At 41.6% G+C, this 6,609-nt stretch overlaps 1 pseudogene; it reads left to right on the forward strand.

Annotated features, from left to right (window-relative positions):
- Positions 1-632: 632 nt before the first annotated feature.
- Positions 633-1,272, forward strand: LOC124240751 (olfactory receptor 7A17-like; annotated as a pseudogene).
- The last annotated feature ends 5,337 nt before the right edge of the window (positions 1,273-6,609 follow it).

Below are 6,609 nucleotides of genomic sequence, written 5' to 3' on the forward strand. Positions count from 1 at the left end.
ATCACTTGAAATATCATTTACTGATATACTAATATTCTATTGTCAAGTGGAACACACACATATCCTAGGAGAAATCTCTTCAAGATCAAGCTTATGTAAAGGTGATATCACTGCTTTCCCCAAAGTGTTCAACAATAGTTGGCACAAAAAAATAGGTTACAATATTTGTTAAAATAAGCAAAAAGAAAGTCTCAGGGAATTTATGTAGGAAAACATTGCCTTGGAAAGGTTTCGATTAAGAGTGAGGATGGATAATCAGTTTCATCTGCGTGGAAGGCACGGGGCATGTGGGATTCCTTGATATTATCAGCTACATGTGCCAGATCCGTAGATAATATATAAAAATTAACTAATTAAAGTTGTTTAAAACAGTCATCACAGCGTTACTCTTAATTTTTGATATCTACTTTTGGCTAAATTTGCAATGCTCTTGTCTCTATTCCAGCAGTTTCATCAGTTACATATAGCAAAGAAATGAAATCCGCATTTCTGACTTTATCCTCCTGGGACTCTCAGAAGAAGCAGAGTTACAGCCACTGCTCTCTTGGCTGTTCCTGTCAATGTGTCTAGTCATGTTCCTTGGGAACTCTGCTGATTTTGGCTACTATCACTGACTGTCTCCCTACCCTCCCATGTATGTCTTTCTCTCCAATGTGCCCTCTGCAGATAACTGCTCCCCCTCCACCACCATAACAAATATGTTGCTGAACATCCAAAGTCAACCTATGAAAGGCTGCCTCACCCAGGTGTGTTTTTGCTTCCTTTTTGGAGGATTAGATAACTTCCTCTTTCATTGATGGCCTCTGATCAGTGTGCAGCCATCTGTCACCCATTGCACTACACGGTCATAAGGAACCCCAGGCTCTATGGTATCATACCCTTGCATCCTGGTTTTTGAGCGTTTTGGAGACTTTATTACAGGGCTTAACCATTTTGCGACTTTCTTTTTGTACAGAGTCAGAAATCCCTCATGTTTTCTGTGAACTCAATCAGGTGATCCTCCTCGCCTGTTCTGACACTTCCCTCAATGTCCTAGTGATGAATTTTGTAGTTGGACTTGTGGGTGTTAATTCACTCACTGATACTCTTTTTTCTTGCTCTAAGATTGTAACCTCTTTTGTGAACATTTTGTTGGCTGGGGGCAAGTATAAAGCATTTTCCACTTGCAAGTCTCACGTCTCAGTGGTCTCTTTGTCCTATTGCACAGTCCTTGGAAAGCATCTTCGTTCTGTGCCGTGCAAAACTCCAGCACAAGCGCAACAGCCTCAGTGACGTAGACTATGATGAGACCCCGCTAAAACCTTTTATGTACAGTCTGAAACAGGGACATAAAGCAAGCCCTAAAAACCTCTTCAGCTAAGAAATTTTCTCTATACAGGACACTTTGCCTCAGGATTAGAGAGTTTGTCTAGAATAACAAGTCTCAAACCATGAAAGACCTAAATCGTGATACTTGTATTAGTTTATTGAAAGGTAATCTACAATTTACCTTATTTATGTAGTTCAATCTTTTAACTTTTCACATTATAAATGCCTGTTCTTCGTTAATTTCTGTAAATTATTTTTACGTCTCTTACTGTGTTCTTTGGGTTCTGTATAGACAACAGAATGCATGTATGAATTTTCTGCAGTAAAATCTTTAATCCAGGGAATTGGGTACTTATAAAATTACAGGAAGAGCTAGAAGAATGATGCTGTATTACAGTCCTTGCCAAATGAAAGCAACTGCCTCTTGGCTTATATCCCTGTGGAGAAATATTAGTTTCTTTTCAAAGACTGTGTAACAGGGGCATGAGTTTATGTTAACAATGCCAGAAAAATGTCATGTGTGAAACTGGAGTCACCATATAGTTAAGTTTATAATAGCCTTCTTCTGGTCTCCAATATCTAATTTTCTTCTGCACAGTGCAGAAAATTTAAGTGGGGGTTTAATAGAAATTATAATCTCTGACCTTTCAAACATTTATATTGTCACTAATCTCTCTGATTACCCACAGGTGTGTTATTGATTTTCTTTTAATATTTTGATAGCACCACTGTCAGGCCAGATTCCTTGGCAGTTCTTACCTTAATACTCCTCATTCACAGCTCATAGAAGCACTGTGCATGTTATGTCAACTGCCAAGTACATGTCTTTTGGTTGTGCATCCAGATGTTGGGATGTGCTTTGAAATCCTCTGTAATCTTTGTGAGAGAGTAAGGCAAACGGTTCTTTCGTTACCTGACCTCGAAGCTACCGCTTTGATTTCTAAGCGATGGGTGCATATTGTTCCACTTCTGTTGTTAGATTTGTAAGCCACGGGGGCATAGGTGCATTCTCTCATAGCCACTTTCCAATTTTGCAAAAATTGATCTAGATTTTACCAGCTCACACTTTTTAAATAGATTTTATTGAGGTCATAACAGTTTATAAGATTGTGAAATTTCAGTTGTACATTATTGTGACTCACCATGTACATGTGCCCTTTAACTCTTATGCCTGCCCCTCAATTCCCTTTCCCTCTGGTAACCACTAGTCTGTTCTCTTTAACCATGTGTTTGTTTACCTTCCACAGATGAGTGAAATCATGCAGTGTTTGTCTTTATCTGGCTTATTTTCACTTAACATTACACCCTCATGCTCCATCCATGTTGTTTCAAATGCGACAATCTTGTCCTTTTTAGTGGCTCAGTAATATTCCATTGTATATCTACACCACCTCTTCTTTATCCAGTCCTCAGTTGAAGGACACTTGGGTTGCTTCCACATCTTGGCTATCGTGAATAAGGCTGCAATGAACATATGGGTGCATAATTCTCTTTGAATTGCTGATTTCAAGTTCTTTGGATAACTATCCCGGTGTGGAATAACTGGATCACATGGTATATCTATTTTTAATTTTTTGAGAAATCTCCATAGTTTTCCATAGTGGCTGCACCAGTTTGCATTCCCACCAGCAGTGTATGAGGGTTTCCTTTTTCTCCACAACCTCTCCAACATTTGTTGTTTTTTGTCTTGGTAATTATAGCCATTCTGACAGGGGTAAGGTGACATCTCATGGTAGTTTTGATTTGCATTTCCCTCATAATTAGTGATGTTGAACATGTTTTCCATGTGCCGGTTGGCCATCTGTATATCTTCTTTGGAAAAACATCTGTTCATATCCTCTCTGCATTTTTTGATCAGGTTGGTTTTTGTTGTTGTTGAGTTCTGTGAGTTGTTTCTACATTTTGGAAATTAACCCTTTGTCAGATATATGATTTGCAAATATTTTCTCCAAGTTGGTGGGTTGTCTTTTTGTTTTGTGCATGGTTTCCTTTGCCTTGAGGAAACATTTTAGTTTGATGTAGTCCCATTTGTTTACTTTTTCTTTTGTTTCCCTTGCCTGAGTAGACATGATGTTCAAAATGATGCTGCTGAGACCAATGTCAAAGAGCATACTGCTTGTATTTTCTTCTAGGAGTATTACGGTTTCAGGTCTTACATTCAGGTCTTTAATCCATTTTGAATTAATTTCTGTGTCTGGTGTTAGAAAATAGGCTAATTTCATTCTTTTGCATATGGCTGTCCAGTTTTCCCAACATCATTTATTGAAAGAACTTTCCTCTCTCCGTTGTGTGTTCTTGGCTCCATTGTAACATATTAGCTATCTATAGGTCTTTGGTTTTATTTCTGAACTTTCAATTCTGTTCCACTGATCTCTGTGTGTGTGTGTGCTTGTGTGTATGTTTTGTGCCAGCACTATGCTGTCTTGATTCCCATAGCTTTGTAGTATATTTTGAAGTCAGGGATTGTGATATCTCCAGCTATGTTCTTTTTTCTCAGGATTGTTTTGGCTATTTGGGGTCTTCTGTTGTTCCCTATAAATTTTGGGATTCTTTGTTCTATTTCTGTGAAGAACGTCATTGGAATTCTGTTTGGGATTGCATTGAATCTGTAGATTCCTTTTGGTAATATGGCCATTTGAACTATGTTTATTCTTCCAATCCATGAGCATGGAATATCTTTCCATTTTTTTATATCTTCTTCAACTCCTTTCAATACTGTCCTATAGTTTTAAGTGTAAAGGTCTTTCACCTCTTTGGTTAAATTTATTCTTTTACTTTATTCTTTTTTTGGGATACTAAATGGAATTGTATTCTTGACTTCTCTTTCTGCAAGTTCATTGTTAGTATATAGAAATGTAACTGATGTCTGTAAGCTGATTTTGTATCCTGCAACTTTGCTGTAGTTGTTGATTATTTCTTATAGTTTTCGGATGAATTCTTTAGGGTTTTCTATAGATGGAATCATGTCATTGGCAAACAGCGATAGTTTCACTTCTTCCTTTCCAGTTTGGATCTTTTCATTTCTTTTTCTTACTGAATTACTCTGGCTAAAATCTCCAGTACTATGTTGAATAGGATTGGCGAGAGTGGGCACCCTTGTCTTGTTCCTTCATTGGAGGGATGGTTTTCAGTTTTTCACCATTAAGTACGATATTGGTTGTGGGTTTGTGGTATATGGCCTTTATTATGTTGAGGTACTTTCCTTCTATACCAATTTTATTCACAGTATTTCTTTTTTGCAGGAAGATTAGCCCTGAGCTAACATCTGCCAATTCTCGTCTTTTTGCTGAAGCATGCTCGCCCTAAGCTCGCATCCATGCCCACATTCCTCTACTTCATAAGTGGGATGCCTACCACAGCATGGCTTGCCAAGCACTGCCATGACTGCACCCGGGATCCAAACTCGCAAACCCCGGGCTGCCAAAGCAGAACGTGTGCACTTAACCACTGCGCCACTGGGCCAGCCCCAAAAGTTTTTATCGTAAACAGATGTTTGGTCTTGTCAAATTCTTTCTCTATTGAGATGCTCATGTGATTTTTCTTCCTCATTTGGTCAATGTCATGTATCACATCGATTGACTTGCGGATGTTGAACCATCCTTTCGTCCCTGGTATAAATCCCCCTTGATCATGGTGTATGATCTGTTTAATGTATTGCTGGTTTGATTTCTGAATATTTTTTGAGGATTTTTGCATTTATGTTCATCAGCCATATCGGCCTTTAATTTTTCTTCTTTGTGTTGTCCTTGTCTGGTTTTGGTATGGGGGTAATGTTGGCCTTGTAGAGTTACATGACCTCAGGGGTTACCATTGAATTACAAAATGGATGGGAGGCCTCAGCAGGAACTGACTTCAGGATCTGGTGGTGTTTGAAGCTGGGCGCTAATTTTCTGGCTATGGGTGTAGGGGCTGGTGTCGCATTCCAGGGAGAAGGATGGCTCCCTGTGTTCTTGGGGGAAACCAGACCCAGGGAAGAGAAGAAATGACGGTTTCCTTTCACAATGGACTTGGGAGGGGAAACATTTAGCCCAGAAGAGACAGTCATGATCCTGAGGTCACCGGAAGAAGCTGCCTCTGCCTCCACCAAGCAGAAAGCCCTCCTTCATGGACTCACTTGATCCAAATGACACCAAGAAGGAGGAAACCATGATATGCCCTTCCAGGTGGGAGATCTGTGACGTTGGAGACTGTCCCTGGGAGGCTCTGAAAGGCCTCACGGAGGTGACATTTGCTGTGAGCAGAGTGCCAGATGAGAGGCACGCCTGCCTGTGTCTGGGAACAGTTTGAGTGTCAGGGAGAAGGCACCGCTCGTGCAGAGACTCATAGGAAGAAGTGGGTCTGACCAGACAAGGTCAGAGAGGTGGCGATGTGGCTGGAAGGAGCCTGAGAAAACAGAGGAGGTCAGACGGGGTCACAGCAGGGCTGGATGGCAGGAACTGGCAGACTGTGCTTTTTTCTGTTGCTCTCTGACGGCATTGCTCTAAGACATTCCACCTAGAAAGAACCAATCCTTAAGATCTCACAAAGTCTGTGTGCCAGGAATGGGGCACAGCTTAGCTGGGTGCCTCTGCCTCAAGGTCTCTGTGAAGCAGGGGCTGCGGCTTTATTGCGGTTCGACTCGGGGAGAGTTTGCTCCCAAGTTCACTCACATGTGTGTTGACAGGGTTTGTTCGGACTGAAAGTCTGAGTTCCTGCCTGTCTGTCGGCCGATCATTCCCTCCGTTCTCTCCTAGGGAGCCTCTTCACAGGGCAACTGAAAACATGCCCACTTGCTCCGCCAAGTTCCAGAGATATAAGAGCTGGAGAGAGAGAGAGATGGAAACAGGAGGAAGGAAAGAAGGAGGGTGCTGAAGATTGTGAGTAAGAAGGAAGGCCAGGCTTTTTGTTATTAGCCCCGGGTTGTGTACCATCCCATCACCTTGGCTGCATTCTATTCAGAAGTCACTTCCTAATGACTGTGCGGTTCCACAAGGATGTGCACAGCAGGAGACAGTGAGCACCGGGAGCCGTGGTGGAGGCTGCCCTCCACATAGGCCAACATGAGGCACTTGGTTCTGACTCTAAGGGAAACAGGAGACCGTGGAATCTTTCATGCCAGTGACTGGCAATATCTGAACTTCCTCTAATTTCAACCCGTTAAAGGTGCAGACATGGAAATGAGGCCCAGAGGGGCAGGGACTTGCTCAAGGTCCAAGAGCTGTGACACAGGCCTGTTTTAAGGAGTACTCCACACGATAGCCCACCCCTTCTTGTCATTCTTTCATCTCTAAGTGTGTGCATCAGACACACGTGAAACCAGAC

The sequence above is a fragment of the Equus quagga genome, chromosome 6 (genome assembly GCF_021613505.1).
Source record: "Equus quagga isolate Etosha38 chromosome 6, UCLA_HA_Equagga_1.0, whole genome shotgun sequence".
Classification (NCBI taxonomy): Eukaryota; Metazoa; Chordata; class Mammalia; order Perissodactyla; family Equidae; genus Equus; species Equus quagga.